This window comes from Mastigoproctus giganteus, chromosome 6 (assembly GCF_048544385.1).
Source record: "Mastigoproctus giganteus isolate SK-2022 chromosome 6, ASM4854438v1, whole genome shotgun sequence".
Taxonomy (NCBI): domain Eukaryota; kingdom Metazoa; phylum Arthropoda; class Arachnida; order Uropygi; family Thelyphonidae; genus Mastigoproctus; species Mastigoproctus giganteus.
In genome coordinates this window covers 21,291,827-21,314,901 of record NC_143580.1, presented here as the reverse complement: position 1 = coordinate 21,314,901, position 23,075 = coordinate 21,291,827, and the positions used below count along the sequence as shown (strand labels likewise).

Below are 23,075 nucleotides of genomic sequence, written 5' to 3'. Positions count from 1 at the left end.
AGTGGGTAAAGTACCTGCCCGGCAACCCAAAGGTCGCGGGTTCGATTCCCGCCTCGGGCTTGGATAAAAGTACTGCAAAAACCTTGGGAGGTGCAATATGGCCACAGAAGCCGATGCGCCAACAACTACCAAATCAAAAAAAAAAAAAAAAAAAAAAAGCCTAGTAGCTTCCAAGATTAATTCCTTGAATGCTTCCCATTTAGAATTTGCTGTTATTATTGTTATTATTAGCCGTATGGTGTAAGGCAGAATGAGGCTTATGCTGCACCAGCCAAAAATAATTTCTGAGTTACCCTGAGAAACAGACAGAGAGCAAGAAGTAGAAGGGAATCACCAGGAAAGAGAAGAATGATGATATCCAGCTCAGAATCCTGGGTGTGCCAAGCCCATATTCACAATACGTGAGCCCCCTGCTAATGCTAATCCTTTAAGAAAGGCACTACAATTCAAAGTTAGAGATCCAGTGGCTTAAATTAATAAATATGCCCAGGAGGCATGCTTTGTCTATAAAAATAATCAATTATGGGGCTTACAGTGGAACTAGTGTTGGTAGCTGTAGTAAATGGCATTTAGTGACCACAACAATCCTTTTTGGCAGGTTAAGTTTTATCTCTTATAAGATGATGAAGGGTTCAGACTGTACAAAGTCCACACAGGCAATCAAGTGTTACTTCCCTTGGTATAAGTGTCTCATTTCCCTTCTTTCCCATTAATGACTCCAAGTCAGTGATGGTAAATGGGATCTTTATTTACACCAGTAGTCAGTGATAAGCAAAATGGATGATGGCAGTGCCCCAGCATCAAAATCTGTATAACTGTGGCATCCTTGAATATGTTCTATATAACCTACCTAAGGAATTCTAGATGTCTAGGAGAGGGTGACCAGCTGTACCAAAACTATTGCAAAAAAAAAAAAAAAAAAAAAAAAAAAACTCATTGGAATACTGATTTGTTCTGGATTTCACATTCCAGTTTAGATTGAGTTTGAAAAAATTACTTAGACAATGCATGTTTTTAATTTTTACCTAAATACATAACGATAGAAACACAAAATAAATAAATAAAACAACATCATCCTGGCTTTTTGGTTGGGCTTGGCCATCTCTTCCTTCAGAGCTAATTTTAGCATTAGTAAAGGCACACGATGCAAGAAAACAAGCTTATATAGCATCAGCCAAAAAAAACCCCTTCTCATTTCACCCATCCACTCGCTCCAAATGTCTGTCTAGTTCTGCCTTGAATCTTTTTAAGCTATCAACTTCTACAATGACAGATGGAAGTCTGTTCCACCAACCAACTACCTGCTGGCTAAAGGCAAATTTCTGCACATCTATTCTACATCTGTCTTTCCTCAATTTGAATTTATGCCCTCTCAGGTGATTATTCTGAGCAAGATGAAGAATCCCATAAGCATTGAGCATGCTCAAAATATTCAAGACTTTATACACCTCAATCAGATCACCTCACACGTGCCTAGTCTCCAGACACTGTAATTTGCAAAACTTAAGCCTTTCTTCATAAGAGTGTGCTGGTTTCGTCTCAATTTCATCAATAAAGACCAACTGATACTCTGATATTTAACTTTGAAGTGCAAAAGTTTCCAGACTGTTTGTCTTGGGGGTGGGAGGAGACAATATAATGATGGTGTTATATATGTAATTGAAAGTTATGCTTGCATAACTTGTATTTTTAACCTGCCTTCATCTAATCTATGTACAACATGAATAATTATCATGCAACTTTAATATCATAAAACTGTATTTGTCCCAATTTACTCAGTTCCTGGAGTGTGATCGCCATTCCTGGTACTGCAATTTTTCTTTGTCTATTGTATATAAGAAAAAAAAAATGCGTTGGATTAGCCACCAGATTATTATAAAAACATTCAATTCATACTGTACAAGGGTTAGATGTATTAAAAAAAAAAAACATTTTCATTACAGTATTATAGTTCAGATTACTGAAATGAAAACTACGTCTTTTATCAAGGCCATAATTATATATATATATATGTGTGTGTATATAAGACTGAAATACAACCGTATTTCAGTTGGAGGAGTTGATAACTGAAATTATTTTCAATTTATTAACATTAAATTAATCCTTGGCTATTTTATTTTTAACTTGCTAGTAAAATCGATGGCTGCGCATGTGTAAATCGAAACTATAACTTGGTCAGTAGAGTGTCCAAAAGTAGGTTAAGGATTTGGTGTTGTACAGTAATTCTCTGGCCTTCAATACCCACGAACTTCAGATTCATGAACGCAGGACGTCGCCAGCTTCCATCATTTATTTATTGATTTGGCTTTCAGCCATTGCCTGCTTTCGATGCACGAAACTTTTAAATAATTTAAATATAATATTACTAACACTTCAAGAAAATATATTGAATTTTTAACATTAGTACCTTGGTTTATTTAATTACTGTTATTATTTATTTATTTATTTATTTTTTTTTTGTTGGCGTTACATCTAATTATTCCAATATAGCAACAGCAGCATTACAGAAACACTAAAAAAGGTTTAGGCATTTATTTCAGATATCGTTATTCTCTTAATTAACTGTTAGTAAATACTTTGATGATACTATTTAGTTTTCTCTTTTTTTTGTGCTTTCTCATAATTTCACCAGAGAAACTGCTATTATCTTAAAAACAATACCTTGAGTACTGCTAATAAAACGCAACGCGATAAGCGCCCATCGTTGTGAAATCCGAAGGCCAATGTCTACTCTCTGCGCTGGATGTTTCGTTTGCTATAGGTGCTACTGCATTCACGTGCAGTGACACGGTTAACAGCAGCAGATATTACGTACGTCTGCTCGTCCCTACCGTTTAAAAATTGACAAGAAGGTAAGTGTCAAATCCTGTTTGTCATTATAAAGCCAAATCAGGATTAACTGATAATTAAAAAGAATAATTTCTGTCTAATATCTCCAGATATATTACATGTCATATACTGTTCGCTGCTGGTAAATATCACCGAGCGAAAAAATAAAAGATGAAATTATTAAAAATTTGTTGAAGTCGAATAATTTATTCGTAGATAATGAAATTTCACTGTATCATTGAACCTTCCACATGATGATAAATTGTATCTAAGCACTCTACCTTCGTTTTAATTTGAATCAAGTGCTAAAGGTTGAAAGGAGTTTATTGACACTTGTGAACATTGTACCGGCTAATTTGTTTGATATCAGCAGTTTTCTCATGGTGTGTGAAGTTTTTGAAGTTGTGCATTCAGTGACAAATAAATGGAAAAAGCCTTTATCATATTTTAATTAAGGGTACGAAGTCGCAATAAAATGCAAGTTTTAACCAGCTGCGAATTAATATAGATATTTTCAGTATATATGTTAAAATTCCTTTTTCCATAATTATAATTTTGCATTAAGGAAATAAAGGTTAATTACCCGTCTAATACACACATAAAGTAAACTTGATAATTAGATGTTAGCAGAAACCAAGAAAACGAAGTAAATTGACTAATATATATTTAACAACAGTGTGTGTTATTGACCAAATATCTAAGAACTGGAATTTGTTTTTCTTTATATTAATATTTGAGATATGGCAATGCAAGGCCAGCTTTTAGGGGAAATGGTCTTTACAAGAAAAAAGAAAATTTGCATATATATATATATATATATATAAGAGGCAAGTAAGTAAAGTAAAAATTGATTTTTACTTGACAAAAATCTGACATTTTTGGTCAGATTCTCATTAAACATGTCAGGAATTAACAATCTGGAACTGGTGGCAGAAGCTGTGCCATGAAGCAGTTTTATTTAATTGACAAAACATTTCTATAAAAGTTGCCACAATGGTGTATTCTATTTAATTTCAAAGTTAATCCAATGAAATACCTCTCATATAATGTTTCTTGATATATCTTTTTGGTTTAATCTATTATATAATGATGGGAATTTATGATATGTGAAGTAGAGAATTTATTAGGAACTCTTCTCTTGCTAAGATAACTGTTGTCAGTAATATTTGTCTACAGCAGTTCATAGTATTCTTTTGTTGGATTTTGCTATGTAATGAAATGGGCAAGAAATGTGGGCAGAGGTTGTAAGAATACATATCTGGAAAACACTTGAGCAACTTGCTTTCCCAATATCTGCCCCATGGCTAAATAAACTTCTGTCATTCACTGACACAAATAAATCAATTAAAGAATATTACATTTAATAGTCTAGCATGCAAGCAAAAAATGTTCATGTCTTTACTTTACCAAACAATTTTTGGAAAAAAAAAGGCAAGAAATAGTGTAGAATGCAAAAGAAATTTTACTCTTAATTCTGATAGTATGCATAATTAAGATCTTCTTATCCAGTATTAGGCTTAGTGGCCTGTTATGGTCTACCTCTGTCTCTTCTTCCTCAGGGTTTGTAGTTCAGCATCCATTCTCTCTACATGCATAATAAGATAATAATAATAAAAAATAAAAAAAACAATCAGAAACAATAGCTTGTCCAAAAAAAAAAAAAAGAAAAACTCCCAACTAATTGTACAGCCAAATGATTGTCAGCAATCAAAATTGAAGGAAACAAACTATGTTAAGTTCCCATGTCATTGGTGTTTTTCAATATACACAGTGGTGTAAAAAATTTTTTACAGCTAAATTTTTCCAATTAAAAAATAATTAACGGTGCAGATCAAAAGTATCATACAGCAGAATTCAAATTCAGAATTTAAATTCAAAAGTTTCACTTTTTTTTATATGTTGGATACACTAGTGTGCCACCTAGGTGGTTAAGACATCAGTGAGTAGTAGTGTGCACATTTATTTTGTATATTTTTTTTACCAATTTTTGACTCAAGGGTATATAGAGGATATCTCCTATTTTCCCATAGGTCATTGTCTAAAAATTGGAAAAATTGAATATTCAACTTAACCACTTTTAATGAAGGACTGGTCAGGAACATCAAGGGGCAGGCAGGCCAGCTGCCTCAGGTCTGAATATTGTGAAGGAGCTTTGGAATTGGAGCTTGTTTCCCTATGTAAAAAGATGAGGTGAACCAGATAGCCCTTTGAGGCTGTTTGTCACAGGGTTCCACCTCTCTACAGTGATGTTACTGACGAGGACATAAGGGGGGGGAGTTGAAGGATATGATATATTCCTAAGATTAATTTGTTTGACAGAACTTACCACCAGTGAAATTGTATGTGATGTGATTAGTTGATAGGGTCATTTGGATAGTGAATAGGTATCAGAAAAGGTTGGTGAGTTGCTTCCTTGGTATTCTTAACCACAACGTCTCTCCTAATGATAAGTAGTTTATTACTTGTCATTTGGAAGGTTTCAATTCAGGAGACTACAGGAATTCTTTCAGCACAATATGCTCTTAGATGCTAATGCACTATGTAAATAACACTAAAAGTTATTAACCTCTGATGAAACATGACTTGATTTTTTTAAATGTATAATGATAATAGGGAGCAATATGCTAGATATCACTACAACAGTAGTTATCATCATAAAACAGTATAAAGGTGTATTGGGAATGGTTCATAGCTGAGGAGAAAAAATGGTGGAAATAGTATATACTACAACAGCAATCATCATTCCACAATATTATGAAGGAATGGCTCCATTGCTGAGAAAAACAAAAAAGGAGTTAGTGCAAGATGTAAGACTGGAAGCAAATGACTGATGCCTAAAAGTGCTAAAAGCAGGTGGTTAGGATTGTATGAGCATATTGATGTGCTGTTCTAACATTTTGGCATAACCATTGGCTGTGCCAATAGATGTCACATGATGCATCTTCATTGCACAGCCCCTCTCTACATGCTGCTATTTGCATACCAATATTTGCAGTAGGCCAACTAATACTGGGGACTGGAATATGGTTATTTGGTCCATTTGAATTCAAATTCCATCATACAGGTGCAAGGGAGAGCTATGGTTTGGGCATCTGTTGTTGAACATGTGTTGCTTGTGGATCAGCACTTTGAATGATGGAGCCTACCTGCAGATCAAGCATTCTCCATTATAGTGATTTTCTGTCCCCTGAATGAAATTTATTTCAATGCAGGCTTAACCAAAAGTATGCATACAAGTTATAATTTATAGTATCTATACCAATGGTAAATTTTTAAGGTTGCACTTGCCAACACTCTTTCTGAAATGGATATCCCAAAGAGCATCACAGAACTTTAGCATGATATCAATATTATTTTTATCCTAATTTCCTTTCACTGCATATATTTACATAACTAATCAATTAATATGTAATTATTGAGTAATACATTAAAAATTTACATTTATTTCTTTGTGTGCTTCATATTAAGTGGCCAGTGAATCTTGGATGTGTTCTTTCTGTTTGAAAGTTAATAACTGATGTAGTCAATTTTAGATGGCCTTGATTAAGCTTCTTTTTTCTTTAGTGCCAAACATCTTTCTCTCTCTTAGTCTATCTTAAACAAAGGATGTAGCACACTGTTTTATTTACCATAAACTTAGAAATAAAGGAGAAAAAAGTGGGGTGTCCAATAATTATAGAATTCTGTGTGGCATGTCAAATTATTTTTGGCACTCATAGTGTTGGCATCAAAAAGAGTTTGGAAAGCAGCACTGCCTTAACCAGTGAAGTGGTACATTGATGGTGAGGTGTGGCCTGCCAGGCTTTCTTATTTCTGCTTTTAACTGTAACATAGAAATGTTTGTTCTAGTATTGAGTATTATTTTTTTTTAATCAGATTCTCTTGGTTAAAATAAAAATTCACTTGCTTAAAAAAAATTTTTTTTTCCACTGTTCTTTTTCATCTTACAAGAAAAACAAAACTTTAAAGATTTATATATATATATATTTTTTTTCATTTGATTTTTTTGTTTACATGAATAGAATAAAAGATAATTGTAAGCGTTCATTAAATTGAACATAATTTAGAACATCTTAAATGTTAATCTTATATAAAACTAATGTTATAATGTACATAATTTATTTCAGTCATGTAAATAGTGATGTGTGGTTTCTCAGAGTGTATTGACATTCATGTGCATGCTTGGGACTAAGATAAAGATAAATCCAATCCTATAGGTCTCAGTACCCAACTTGAAGGTAAATAAAAGACCAATTAGTTTGTGCTAAGAATTCTTTTATGGGTGTGTTGTGCTTATTAATATATTTCTGTTCCCACAACATTTCTGGATTGATACTATGTTGCATGTAGGTTAGCAGTCTAGCAGAGCCAAATCTGGGGCATATGGGATTGTGAGAGTGTTTCAGCCCTCTAGTAATTAGAAATTCTGTGACAGTGTTAGCCTTGAGGCAATGCATTGTCTTGGTGCAAAATAAAATTGCATGATGGGGATGAGTCCCCTCAACTGCAGGCAAAAGTTGGTTCTTCAGAAGGTTTTCAATAATACTCTCTAGTTATTGACTGTTTGCAACAGCATATTGCAAGATAACCCTTTCTTATTCCAAAAAAAATTGCTTACAGAATCTTGTCAGCTGATGCAGCCACCTGAAATTTTTGGTAGTGGATACTTGTAGTATTTCTATTACTTCAAGTAATGGAAATACTACAAGTACTAGTAATTTCCATTACTAGAGTGAACAAAAGGACAAGGGACTCATCCACTCCTGCCCAAAAAAATGCTCTCAATCTTCTGTGTAACATGTCAACAGAGCTTGACATGCATTAAATTGAACTTGCTTTTTCTCTTCATTCAGTGTCCATAGAACCCACTATCCACACACCTTTGATGTCCCCAAATCTTAATGGATAATCTTGAAAGCTGTTCTTTTGTGGGAAAGGTCGGTTTTTGCCCATACGCTGAGTGATCACCGAAAAATGACAACCAAACTAATGCTGTGTTGGGCCACTGTTCAGTTGGTCCCTAACTATAACCCTAAATTGAGGTTCTTTGCATTGAGTCATAATACTGGTACCTCAATACTGAAACTTCTATTCATCTACCCCATCAAAAATCAAGTATATCTAATTATAGTAAAATTATAAACAATAGATAATAGGATGTAATGAGAAAAGATGCGCAGTGGTTTCCATACATAATAAGTGGACTTACATTCAGTTAGAAGGCTGTGAATGGTTTTTTTTGGAGTCTGATCATATATATAGGTTGCTATATTGTAGAAAGGTTAAATACACTATTAAAATGGTATAAACTGAGCAAGAGCTCAGTTGATAGCATTTTAATATTATTGATGTTTTGTGTTACTTTCAGCTTTTGAATCATGTTAACATTAGATTACAAGTAGTGATAGTTTAATAGTATTAATATTAGTTTTGTATTTGATATTAACTTACTGATTTGTTATTTTATTTAGTTTACCACTAGCACAATTAAAATTTATTCTTAACTCATGAACATCTGACCTTTTTAAGTGCTAGAGTAGACTTAGCAAGCAGCTCATTCACCTTTTGGAAATAAGTTTTCTTTCTGGGTGCTGAGTGAGTGAAGGTTTCATATGGAAAGATCTAATTTGGTAAATCCCTATTTTAATCCTAGGATCATATCTGATGCATACCCATCAGGCTTTGTGTTCAAATCCCAGATTGCTGTACAGATGACTCCCACTTAACATTAATAATTCATTCTGGAAAAACAGAGCGCTAAGTGAACAGTGTCAAGTGAGCACCTTATTCCCATAAGACAACATATGCATTTGTGAATTGCAGTGCATGCCATAGGATATTTCCTAATCAATAATAAACGGTAGTGAAAGGACGCACAATATCGTGGGTTCTTCATTAGACAGGCCATCCCTGTCGTTGATCATCAGTTTCTTCCAATCCTGCTTCTTTTCCGAGCTCAACAATCTGCACTTTAAAATCCTTGACCGAATCATCAGGTTCTTGGGAATCCTTTATGCAATCCTTCCAAACTTTCCTGTACACACTCCATTCATGGTTTTCTGAGTCACTTCATCCCTGGCACCGTAAACGTTTTAGATGGCAGTTTTAATGTTGTAGGATTTCCAAAAGTCCTTTCGGTTCGGTACATTTTCACCAATGTTGATGGCTTTAACAGCTTGTGAGAAAAGTGACTCCCAAAATGTGTTAGACTTTAATGTGGCAATAACACCTTGGTTCATTAGTTGGTTGAATCAGAGATGTAGTGTTTGGAGGCATGTAAAAAATTTTTACATGATTGTTCAAGTCTTCTAAGCCCTCTTTGCTTGGATGTCCTCGCGCATTGTCCGTGATCAGAATTGCTTTGTAATATACAATGTTCGAGTAAATTGTCTGTTAAGGATGCTGTACTGAGTGATGACTGCAGTCACAGAGCTCATGTACATATAAGCAAACAAAATACACAAATTTTCGTTCCTGAAAAAAGCGTTATAGCATGTTGTAGTAGTGGCATGTGATGCAAGAAAGCAAGTGTATGAGCTTATGCAGCATCAGCCAAAAAAAAATCACACCATTCCCTCCAAATGCCTGTCCAGTTCCTCCTTAAATTTATTTAACCTATCAACTTCCACAACAACAGATGGAAGTTTGTTCCAACAATTAACCACCCGCTGGCTAAAGGCAAATTTCTGCACATCTATTCTACATCTGTATTTTCTTAATTTGAACTTAATGCCCCCTTAGGTTCGTAATCTGAACAAGTGGAAGGATCCCATCAGAATTCAGCGTGCTCAACTCATTCAAGGCCTTATACACCTCAATCAGATCACCACGCAGGTGCCTAGTCTCCAGCCACTGCAATTTGCAGAACTTAAGCCTCTCTTGGTAAGAGGATCCTCTCACCAATTTTGTTGCTCTTCTCTGTACATGCTCAAGCAAGTCTACATCCTTCCTAAAATGAGGCTTCCAGACCTGTACACAGTACTCAAGGCGTGCCTGACCATTGCCTTATACAGAGGGACAATCACCTCCTTTTCCCTGCTAGCAAAATTCCTATATATCATTGACAAAACCCCATGACCTGCCCTGGCAGCCTGTCTGCATTGCTCAGAAAACTTCATATCTGACTGCACAATTACTCCCAGGTCTTTTTCATTTTCTACCACCTTAAGTGTAGTACCACACAGTTGGTACTTTTCTCTGGGGTTACTTCTACCCATATGCAGTACTTTGCATTTGTCAAAGTTAAACTGCACCTGGGCTAATGGGCTAACAGCATTAGTTTTATCGTAACAGCATTATAGTGAGATATAGGTTATAATAAAAGAACATCGTTATAGCAAATCAGTGTAAAGCAAACCCCATTATAATGAAGGCCTACTGTATTTAGTATTTTTATAAAATTACTTTTCGCCCCTTAATATTCTTTCAATAAATATTCTTTCAATTCGTTCAATCCCTGTTAACCATCACTCAAAATCACAAAATATTGCTAATTTAATATAGAATATGATAATAAAACTGATATTGCAATAAGAGGTATGCACAGGCTGTTAATTTTTGCTGGACATTTTTCTGTTCAAAGCCAAGCCTTGAAGAAGAAATGGAGTAAAAGAGAATTGTCCACATAAAATGAACGGAATCATTAAAATAGTTATTAATTGGTTACTTCAATTTGTGCATTGGCATTAGGAGAGACATATGATGCAAGAAAGCAAGCTTATACAGCATCAGCAAAAAAAAAAAAAAAAAAAAAATCCCATTTCATACATCCATTCACTCTAAAAAGTTTGTTCAGTTCTTCCTTGAATTTAAGCTATCGACTTCCACAGTGACAGATGGAAATTTTGTTCCAATAATCAACTACCCACTGGCTAAAGACAAATTTCTATACATTTATTCTACAATTGTCTTTCCTCAATTTGAATTTATGCCCCCTCAGGTTTGTAATCTGAGCAAGAGGAAGAATCTTATCAGCACTGAGCCTACTCAAACTATTCAAGCCCTTATGCACCTCAATCAGATCACCTTGCATGTGCCTAGTCTCCAGATGCTGCAGTTTGCAGACCTTAAACCTTTCTTCGTAAGCGTACCCTTTTGTTCCCCTTACCAATCTTGTTGCCTTATCTGTGAAGATAGGTGTGTCTTAAGTCATCTGCTGTGGAATGCCATATGTCTGGGTGTGCGGCACATTGCATTTGGGATATTGTTCTTGTATTTTCCATAATTTATTTCAGTGTCAACTGTCGCACAGTGACCAGTCATTGAGCTCGTATAGTGTGCTGCACCCTTCGCTCATTATGAAAATCCACCTTGCATATTTCTTTTTACTTCTTTTATTGGGAGGTGGTTTGACCCATTCAACACCATACTGTGAGCTATACAGCATAGTCTATTACTAATGGCATAGCTGTAATTCAGTGATCACTGAGTGTGTATATCTTTAGTTGTCAATTGTCTGTCTTCCATTATCAGTTTGTTCACATAAGCAGCATTTCAGGAGTTTGTATTGGGTCATTATGTGCTGACTTTCCTTTAGCCAGCGGGTGGTTGATTGCCAGAACAAACTTCCCTCTGTCGTTGTGGAAGGTGACAGCTTAAATACAAGGCTGAACTAGACAAACATTTTAGATGGAATGGATGGGTGAAACAGGAAGGGTTTTTTTTTTTTTTTTTTGGCTGATGCTATATAAGCTTGCTTTCTTGCATCATATGTCTCTACTAATACTAAAAGAGTCTGAGTCCTGGAACAGTCCTTGAAATACATCTTTGGAAGAACTTTATTATTATTATTATTATTAGCAATATGGTGCAAGGAAGCCTGAGGCTTATGCTGCACCAGCCAAAAAAAAATAAAAAATTTCTGAATTACCCTGAGAGAGAGGGGGAGGGGAATCACCAAGAAAAGAAGAATGATGATATCCAGCTCAGGACCCTGGGTGTGCCAATCCCATACTCACCAGATGTGAACCCCTGAGTTCTGTGGACAAGACATACACAGCACAACTAATGCTTCATGATGATTATTAAGGCAGAGTCTTCAGGGAAACCAAGCACCTGAAAAAGATAAATGAGGTTACTTCTGTACATCTCAGTGCTCATTGCTTGGACACAGGTAATTTCATTCAATATCAATAACTACTTGCAAAGATTACACTGAAGTATCATTTTCTCAAGTGAGATGATGGCATCTGGTAATTCTGAAGTAGTAGTAGTGGCAAATGATGCAAGACAGCAAGCTTATATAGCTTGCTTTCTTCACTAACCAAAAAAAACAAAAACAGTTCACCTATCTGTACACTCCAAGAATTTGTAAGGCGCCTCCGTAGCCAGGTGGGAAGGAGCAGCAGTGCGTAGCACACGCTTCTTGATTAGACCGGGGTTCGAGCCCGTCACCACCAAATACAGATGATGCGGAAAGGTCAGGGAATGACCACCGCATATCCCGGAGCAATATGGCCTTAGTTGCTAATGCTCCTAAAAAAAAAACCAAACCAAGAATTTGTCTAGTGCTCCCTTGAATTTATTCAACCCACCCACTTCCACAACAACAGATGGAAGTCTGGTCCAACCATCAACCACCCACTTCCACAACAACAGATGGAAGTCTGGTCCAACCATCAACCATCCACTGGCTGAAGGAAAACTTCTGACATCTATCCTGCAACCATTCTTCTTCAACTTAAATTTATGCTTCCTCATGTGTAGTCTTAGCAAGTGGAAGAATACCATTAACATTTAGGCTTTAAACCATTCAAGGCTTTAAACACTTCAGTCAGATCTCCCTGCAGGTGCCTAGTCTCGAGACACTGCAATTTGCAGACCTGAAGCTTTTTAGGTAACAGCACCCTTTTGTTCCTTTCATTAATCTGGTTGTGCTTCTCTGCATCTGATCCAGCAGATATACATCCTTTCTAAAGTGAGGCCTCCTGACCTGTATATAGTACTCAAGATGTGGCTTAACCATGGTCTTATACAAAGGGATAATCATCTCCTTAACCCTGCTAGCAAAGTTTCTGTATATCATTGACAAAACCCCATGAGCTGTCCTGGCAGCATGTCTGCGCTGCTCAGAGAAATTCATGTCTGACTGCACAGTTACCCCTGGATCTTTTTCATTCTTTACTACCCACGTTTGGTAAGTAACTCTGGGGTTACTTAATCCATTCAAGGCTTTAAGCACTTCAATCAGATCTCCCTGCAGGTGCCTAATCTCGAGACACTGCAATTTTCAGAACCGAAGCTTTTTAGATAACAGCACTCTTTTGTTCCTTTCATTAATCTAGTTGTGCTTCTCTGCATCTGATCCAGAAACTTAGGTTTAATGCATAAGTTTGCAATAGCTCATCCTGATGACTGTTGTTAACCATCCTGCCAACCTTTGTGTCATCTGCAAACTTAGGCATTAAGCCTGATATACCTTCATCAATACCATTGATAAACAGTGGAATCAACATCGAACCCTGGGCAACTCCACTAATAACATTAGTCCACGAAGAGTAGTGCCCATTGATAACCACTCTCTATCTTCCACTTAACCATCCCTTTATCCATAGCAGTAACTTTACCTTAATGCCACATTGCTCCAGTTTGTTCAGCAGTCTTTTATGTGCAACAGTATCAAAAGCCTTCCTGAAATCCAAGTAAATGATGTGAAAATTATTTTTTCATCCAGTTCCTTGGTCACTGCATCATAATAACCTCTCAGATTGGTTAGATGAGACTGCCCCTTGACAAATACATGCTGTGATTGCATGAATTATCATTTAAAATTGAGGATATATTTGAACATCTCTTGTCCATAGGGACTTCCCTCGAATCCTCGAATAGGGACTTTCCTTGGATTTATTGGATGATTGTTTTCTACATCAGCATGTTCGTGAGGCAACAAGAGGGAGCAATACTCTTGATCTGATTATCAGTAGTGATTCTTCATGCATTAAGAATCTGCAGATAAATGAACCACTAGGTGGCAGTGATCACAGTGTGTTGAAGTGGGATTTACTCAAGGAGGTAACTACCATCAGAGGTAAAGGGAAGGGTTTTTGTAAAGGCGACTATGATGGTCTGAGACAGTATTTAAATTCTATACAGTGGGACCAACTGATGATGTTACCAACAGCAAACTCAAAATGGGAAGCATTCAAGGAACTAATCTTGGAGGCTACCAGGCTTTACATACCAACTAAGAAATATTGTTCAAGGTTTAGGCCTAAATGGTTGTCAGATGAATTAATGAGACATGTGGCAGAGAAGAAAAATGCATGGGATACATACAAATTAATGGGTGACATGGAAGCCTATGATAGATATAAGTTGGTCTGTAACCAAGTCACAAAGGAGATTAGGCAGGCAAAGGCAGACTACGAAAAATCCTTGGCAAAGGATGCAAAGAAAAACAGAAAAGAGTTCTTTACATATTTGAACTCGAGAAGGAAAGGGACGAATCAGATTGGTCCACTGGATATTGATGGTTCAACAGTTGAGGATCCTGCTCAGGTGGCTAACAATCTAAACGAGTATTTTGCATCTACATTCACGCATGAGGAGTTATTCAGGAAGGAGAATGATGTAGGTAAAGTAAACATTGGCAGTGAGCTGGATGATTTTGTAATAACTGAGAGGAAAGTGGAGGAGAGATTGTTGAGGATAAACATAAAAAAGGCACCTGGGGTGGATGGGATCTATCCAGTTATATTAAAGGAGGCAGCAAAGGAAGTATGCAAACCCCTAGCCATAATTATGAGAGCTTCTTTGGACTCAGGGGAGGTACCCATAGACTGGAGATGTGCAAATGTAACCCCAATTCACAAAGGAGGATCAAAGGCTGACACAAGTAATTATAGACCTGTTAGTTTAACTTCTGTTCCAGGTAAATTAATGGAGGCACTGGTTAAAGAAGCATTGCAGAATGATCAGACAAGACTTCAGTTATAGCTCGGACACAGCATGGTTTTGTTAAGGGCAGGTCTTGCCTGACCAATTTGATTGGATACTATGATGTAGTCACAAAAGAACTGGATGCAGGGAATAACTTTGATATTATATATTTGGATCTTAGAAAGGCTTTTGATACTGTTGCACATGGAAGACTGCTGCACAAATTGGAGCAGTGTGGCATTGGAGGCAAATTGCTGCTATGGATAAGGGGTTGGTTGAGTGGCAGAAGACAGAGAGTGGTAATCAATGGACACTGCTCAACGTGGACTAATGTTATTAGTGGAGTTCCTCAAGGTTCAGTGTTGGGTCCGTTGTTGTTTTCGGTGTTTATGAATGATATTGATGATGGGATATCAAGTTTAATGTCCAAGTTTGCAGATGATACAAAGGTTGGCAGGGTCGTTAAGGCCACTACTGACGCTATGCTGCTGCAACAGGATCTGGAAAGGTTGAACAGATGGGCTGAGAGGTGGCAGATGAAGTTTAACATTGACAAATGTAAAGTACTACATATGGGAAACAGTAACCCCAGAGCAACGTATCAACTCTGCGGTACTACACTGACAGTGGTAGAGAATGAAAGGGACCTGGGGGTAATTGTGCAGGCAGATATGAAGTTCTCTGAGCAGTGCAGACGAGCTGCAAGAGTAGCTCATGGTGTCTTGTCAATGATATACAGGAATTTTTCTAGCAGGGATAAGGAGGTGATTATTCCCTTGTATAAGGCAATGGTTAGGCCACATCTTGAGTACTGTATACAGGTCTGGAGGCCTCATTTCAAGAAGGATGTAGAACTGCTGGAACGGGTACAGAGAAGGGCAACAAGATTAGTGAATGGAACAAAGGGTTGCTCTTACGAAGAAAGGCTTAAGTTTTGCAAATTAGAGTCTGGAGACTAGGCACCGTCGAGGTGATCTGATAGAGGTGTATAAGGCTTTGAATGGTTTGAGCATGCTCAATGCCAATGGGATTCTTCATCTTGCTCAGAATAATCACCTCAGAGGGCATAAATTCAAATTGAGGAAGGACGGATGTCGGATAGATGTGCGGAAATTTGCCTTTGGCCAGCTCGTGGTTGGTTGGTGGAACCCACTTCCATCACTTGTTGTAGAAGTTGATAGCCTAAACAAATTTAAAGCTCAACTGGACAGGTATTTCGAACGAACAGAGGGGTGAAATGGGAGGGGGGTTTTTTTTTTTGGCTGATGCTGAATAAGCTTGCTTTCTTGCATCATATGCCTCTACTAATGCTAATCCAAGGATGCTCTCATAATTATGGCTGAGGGTTTGCTTACCTCCTTTGCTGCCTCCTTTAATATAATTGGATAGATTCCATCCTTCCAGATGCCTTTTTTATGTTCATCCTCAACAATTTCTCCTCCACTTTCCTTTCAGTTACCACAAAGTAATTTAACTCCTTGTTAGTGTTTGATAAACTTCTCGCATCCCCTTCCCTAAAGAATTCCTCGTGTGTGAATATAGATGCAAAATACCTATTCATTTTTTCGAATGTGGGAAGGGTCATAACATTTTAACCTATAAACATCATGTGGCCAATGTGATTCAGCCTCTTCCTTCTACTGATATTATAAGCATAGAAGTCTTTGCTGTTTTTCTTTGCCAAAGACTTTTAATAATCTGCCATAGACTTCTGTATCACCTGATAAAGTGTGTGATAGTGAATGAGAGATCATTGAAGATTGACTTCTTCAACATAAGTTGTAATGCACGTTGAAGATGCATCTTTCCTATCCTGATGTCCACCTATCATTGCTCAGTAGGTTGTACACATCAGGAAATAAGCTACATATTACCTCTACAAACTAAACAAATAATGTGAAGCAGTGAACTGAAAAGAATTTCAAGCACTCTTTTCATGAAGGAGTGGCTTAATTCCATCTGACCAAAGTATAGAAAGTGTTAATAAAAGTTGAGGGGCTACTGTGCTGTTTTGCTTTTTCAAGTAATTCAGATGTAAGTAAATACAGTTTTAAGAGCTTATGGTTCCAATGATTGTTTTGGCATTAGATCATTCCATTATATTGCTTTTGCTTAGTAATAAAAATTGGAGTTTTTTGGTTTCACCCCAGTTTATCTGCAAACCATTAGTATAGCAAGTGCCCAGAAGGTTTTTTCTTAATGTGAACTTGGAACGTATTCCTTTGTAAATTTTTTAAAAACAGTTTTCAAAGATGAGTTTTTGAAGTGTCATCGAGAAAACCCAGCATCTGCAAAATCAAAATTAAAACTTAAAATTGCTTGCTGGAAGCTGCAAGTTACATTCTGTGTCTTAGTTGAGCTGTTTAGTGTTGTTTAAGTTTGTAAATGTTGGGAAAATAGTACTTTTTACTATAATTCACTGTTTTGAATTCTAGTAAAACACACACGCTTTACAGAACACCACTTTGCCTTCAGTAGTTAGTGTACTACTACTACTAAATAAATGTCTGGTTTTTAAATTAAGTTATTCAGTCATATTTTTGAAAATATCGAGACTAGAGCCATTCTTACAATGAAAACAAATTTAAAATGAAACAAAATAAGGAAACATGCTGTAGTTTGCTTGTTTAATCAGGCACACGTGAAGTGTGCAATTTATATAACCGTGTTCCCCTCCCCATTATTCTTTGATACATCCAGACCAAAGTATTGTACACATCTGTTTTAGGTGAGTGATAAGTGCCCACAACTAAGTAGTAGTATGGCTTTTGTATCCCTTTTTTTTATTTAGTACTTTTTGTCATTAAACTTTATGGACTTATGTCCTTTTGAGCAATCTTGATATTATGTAAAAAATGTGTCCTTAAATTTTTGCTACACTCTGTAAAAATCATTTTCAGAAGTTGATAACTGGTTGAAGCAGCCAGATTCAGATTCCTTTACTTAGCTACTAGCCCTTAGGAGTATTAACTTAACTTGTTAAATCAACTGGGATAATAATAATTCCCTTAAAAATTTATGGATTTTTTTTGAAGCTCGAGTGTAGGTTAAGAGTACGCAAATGCTATCGATAGCTTGCTTTCTCGTTTTGTGCTTATTATCCGAGCTACCCCTTGTCACTCAATTACTTTGATTTGATCTTATGGCCTGTCATTCCATCTAAAGATACGTTTATCATCTGTTACTCCTACCTGTCACTTGATTCATAATCTTATTGTTTTTTCCCCTTTTTTTAATTAATGGTGACCCTAAACACAATGTATTGAAAATTAGTTCTGAAGTACTATGTGAGTGGCTTGTAGATTGAGAAGATAGAATATACTTGTTGACATCAGACTTGGACTTCTTTTGATTGTAATTTTTTGAAAATGCATAAGAACAAAATGCTCTCTTATGGTTGTCATTATAATTACTAAAGGATATTGTGTTCTTAATTTTAGACTCAACTCACCCTATTGGCTTAAAGAAGGTTCTGAAAAGTAGCCTATAAATTTTTTAGTAAATTGGGAGTACTGAATAAAAGGCTTTGTACCTTCTAGTATGTTTCAATAAAACTAAAATTTTGTTACCAACACACATGTTAAATTTCTCCTTATTTAAAATATAAAGGAAGGTTGTTCTGAATAACAGAAGTAGAAAAGATAAATTAGGAAAAGTCAGTTTAATTAATTTTCATTTTAACTGTGAATGGATGTTGACTAGTTGATGCACATATTCATAAATTTGGAAGCAAGCAGTGGAATTGCACACATTAATTAAGAATAATAGGGCTTGTAAAAATATCTATAGGAAAGGCATGTTGCAGAAACTGAACATCTGTGTTGTTAGAGAGTAGAGTAACTTCATGAGAACTCAATTAATTTGACTAGAATCTGAGGGTTTCAGAAAAGTTTTTGTCCTCCCACATATGGGATTAGTATTCCATGGTAGGGTAGATTTGTGTTCTGTATAGAATCAAATGTTGTTTAGAAAAGAAGTAATGCCAAGAAGACATATATGTGATATGCCTGACGTAGCCGAGTGGTCAGGAGCGAGAGTGTATAGCACGCGTTCCTTGAGTGGACCGGGGTTCAAGCCCGTGACTACTAAATACAATAAATATTTGTATTGACGATTTATTGTAAACTCTACTGACTTGGTTGTCGTGCGGAGTATAAACTGAAAATTTATTTATTTTATATATTGATGCTTAGAAATATTAGAAGTCAGTGTTATCCCCATTAAATGTGGTGGTGGTTTTTTCCATCTGTCGTGGAAGTTGACAGCTTAAATAAATTCAAGGCTGAACTAGACAAACTTTTGGAATGAATGGATGGGTGAAACAGGAATATTTTTTTTTTTTTTTTTTTTTTGGCAGCTTTCTTGCATCATATACCTCTACTAATGCTAAAGATATGTGATCTTGTTTAGAAATCAGAGTATTATTGAAGATGAACATGCATCAGACTCTTATGAGAAATAAGACAGGCCTTAGTTTTAGAAGAATTGAAGTTAACTAAGTTTTCTTCACTCCACTAGAGAACTGCATTTAAGGAATTGGTAGTGGATATTCAAGAACTTGAAGCTGCTTGTGCAGATCAGGGTTTCTCAAAGTGGAAGGTGAAATGGAGTGTGTTTTCATTAGCAGAACTGTGGACAGGATTTCTAGTCATAGTTTTGCTGAACAGGATTTCATTTGCCAGAAGGTTGTGTGAAAATGTTTTCACTTTTCAGCCCTTTCGTTTACTTTCAAGAAGTAATTTCGCCTAATAGTGCCTGATATATTTTTTTTTTTCACGGTCTGTACAACGAACATAGCGTCCCTTGACAGAGCTAAGCTTTTACTTTCGCTTTCAAATCACCCCAGGGGTGCGGTCGCCGTAAGGGGACACCACAGTGACGTCACCCGTTCTCCTGAGCGGACAAGAATGTTGATCGAACGCAAAGGTCCGAAGAACGGTGAATTGTTATATGAGTAGAAATTACCAGAACAAGACACAGCAGGTCTTGCATAACAAGACCTTTATAAAGATATTAATTGTCACTACGACGCCGTGCATGGTACAGTATCAATTTATTTCTCCCCCCCCCCCGAGGCGATGCGGAGATATATATATTTGAAGGGGAAAAAGAAAGGGGCAGAGGCACACAGACACAGTAAACTTTGAGCAAGACATGACAAGAAAAGAGTAGTGATAGTTTTGGCCGATTTTGTCATTATGTGAAGAAGAGGTAAATTAATAATTAATAGGAAAAGATGAGAAAAGAATCGTATTGATGTCTGATACAGATTCCCCCCCCCACCGAGGCGTTGCAGAATATTTTCGGGTAAGACAACCCTTATTGTTTAATAACAAACTGTATTAAATCACCCAAAAGCCAATCCTATTACCTGCATACGTTTTAATGCATTTATAAGATACCTTTCCTCACATAAATATACCCCGACAACTGTATTATTTTCTTAGTATTCAACTTTAATAATAATGCGACTTATTAATTTAATTGTCAATTACTAATTACACTATTAAGATAATATAATTACCTGTTTCATATTTTGAACAGTGGTATGTTATGACAAACACTAATTATTTTGTACTTGCTAGGGAATTAGTGGAAAAGCCATATGAAGAATATTACAACATTGTAATATAGCTAACAGCAAGATAATGCTTGCATTCAATTAATTTGTCTAACAATTAAATACCAATTAATCTAACTTATTTACCAATTATATTGTACTTATTTGTATACATATATGTTAAATAAACCTGTTTTGTTTGTTAAAATTATGTCGTGATCATTCTTCTTAATACATGCAAATCACTAACAATCATTTTTTTAAGAATCATTAATTGCGGCATTTCGGGTCAGCCCTTAGTTAAGAGGTGTCCCGGGATGAAAAACACAACGCGTCTAGATGTTGCCATATACTCGTTTCTTCTCAGTGTAAATGTAGAACACTAGATATATTGTCCTAACTTAAACTGCTAGAGAGATCATTCAAAACCCAGGGTTTTCTGGAATTCACATGATATTGTGCTTCTTGCGGTAGCGAGTGATTCACGAGTATATTGATAGGCAAGAGCATAATATGACGGAAAAGCCTGTGGAACACTGGTGCCGTGACCAGGATGAAATGTGCTTTTGCGGGATGAAAAACCTTTTTTTTTTATATATGAAAGCTTGTGAGTTATGAGGATTACTGTAAACTGAAGAGCAAAGCACAACAAGAGTAACTAGTGAATAGAAGACAAATAAGGGATTAATGTGGTAATAGAATAAAAGGGAAACGTCTAACACTAGTGATTTTGTGTGTATACAGAGAATGGTTAGAGACATTTTATTAATTTTTTTTTTCTTTTTCAGCAATACAAATAACATAGTCCTCAAGTACATACATCATAGTAACACATAACAACCAGAAGCATCTAGAAGTAGTTAATTGATTTGTCAAAACAAATAATAATAGCAAATTACAAAAAAAAAAAAAAAACTCTAGTTGCTATATGTTAGAAACTCATTTTGTTTTAGCATTGCTCAGTACTAACAGTTTAGTTCTGTTTCAGCTACGTAAAGGTAAGTACACTATTTTGGAGGGACCTTCCCACCCCAAATTTTACTCAAATATTATTAGAGTCATCTAATTTAACATAGACACTTATAAATCCAACATGGAAGAACAAATCCCACAAACTTCAACCGACCTTTCTGCTGCATTGTTTGATACGCAACAAACACAATCCCCGCCCGAAACAGGCAGGCTGCGTGTGGCTAATATCGCAGGTTACCTAAGTTTGGTGCCTACTTTTTTTTGGTACAGATGAAGGCCCATCTGTACAATATTTTTTTGAAACTTTAGAAAGTGTAGGGAAATTAGCGGCTTGGCAGAGCTCAGAAATGATCGCCATTTCAAGATCTAAATTTCGTTCTTTGGCATCAGAATTTCTAGCACAGTCCACTGAATTGCGTAAGGAAGAAAATTATAACGTGTTCAAAAATGCTTTCTTAGCTCACTTTGAAAAAACGGAACCCATAGTCACTTGTTTAAGTGAATTCGCTAATACTGTGCAAAAACCTGACGAAAATGTCGCCAGCTTTGGAGCCCGAATTCAAAACTTGGCAAGAAAGGCGTTTAAGATACAGAATGAAACCCCTGAAGCAAAGTCGATTTTAGATCAGGCAATGTTAGCCCAGTTTCTTAGGGGTGTTTCAAATAAAATTAAAAGGATAGTCTTGTCACAAAACCCCCTCACTTTCCATCAGGCAATTGTTATCTCGAAAAGGGAGGAGACAAATGAACTTCTTACAGAAACAAAACATAGATCTGTTAACACCCTTTGTGGGCAAACTAACAAGGAGGGAGAAATGCTAAATCAACAAGAAAACTATTTTAAAGAATTTTTAAAGCCGTTAGAAGAACAGATACGAGACCTACAACAATCGTTATATACACTATCGGTAAATAATGTTATGCAAAATAAGTTAGAAATGCAAGGTCCCGCTAATAATGGAAATAATCCATGTCAAAAATGGAGCACTACAGATTATGCATCTTCCCCTTCTAGTGACCGCGAAGCGTTCCCTGTAAGGCACTTACAGTTGAACAGAGCGTTGCTAAGCGACGCTTGCAATGAACTCGCCCGAAGTGAGAGACGCGAGTGTGCTCCGTGCTATGCTGGGAAGCATGTATACTGTAACCCTATGTACGAAGCAAGACAGGCAGTAAGACGCTATGCCGCTTGCCGTCGTCCGAGCAGCTCCCGACCGACGCCAACTTATTCTAACCGTCCGTGCCCGAGTCGCGGAGCGCGCCTATACACTGCGTTACCAAAATATCGGCCGCCTTATGTTAATACACAAAGTTGCAATTTTAATGGAAATGGGGTGAAAAATGCAAACCAAATGTATTATAATAATCGAAATAGGACAGATATGAACTCTTACACAGGGGCAACAAAAGAAATGCCTAGAAATAAGTTTAATCAGGGGCAAACTTACCCTAAAGAGATTTTTGGTAGGCAAATTAATCAGGTAGATAATGTAAGTTACAGACAAGGTAGAGATAGGTATTTCTATCTCTACCTTGAAGAGGTAAATTAATAATTAATAGGAAAAGATGAGAAAAGAATCGTATTGATGTCTGATACAGATTCCCCCCCCCCCCACCGAGGCGTTGCAGAATATTTTCGGGTAAGACAACCCTTATTGTTTAATAACAAACTGTATTAAATCACCCAAAAGCCAATCCTATTACCTGCATACGTTTTAATGCATTTATAAGATACCTTTCCTCACATAAATATACCCCAACAACTGTATTATTTTCTTAGTATTCAACTTTAATAATAATGCGACTTATTAATTTAATTGTCAATTACTAATTACAC

The 23,075-nt window shown here is 36.4% G+C and overlaps 1 protein-coding gene across 5 annotated transcripts in view; it reads left to right on the top strand.

Annotated features, from left to right (window-relative positions):
* The first annotated feature begins 2,454 nt into the window (after positions 1–2,454).
* LOC150084061 (protein deacetylase HDAC6-like) overlaps positions 2,455–23,075 on the top strand; it is a 463,437-nt gene continuing 442,816 nt past the window's right edge. For 3 of the 5 annotated variants that reach the window (XM_090375878.1, XM_090375879.1, XM_090375875.1), the window contains exons 1-2: positions 2,638–2,852; positions 6,957–7,067. The gene's annotated coding sequence lies outside the window, so the exon portion shown is untranslated. Of the gene's footprint in view, positions 2,522–2,637; positions 2,853–6,956; positions 7,068–23,075 lie in introns of those variants that run through there. The other 2 variants (XM_090375877.1, XM_090375876.1) reach the window with 2 other exon arrangements.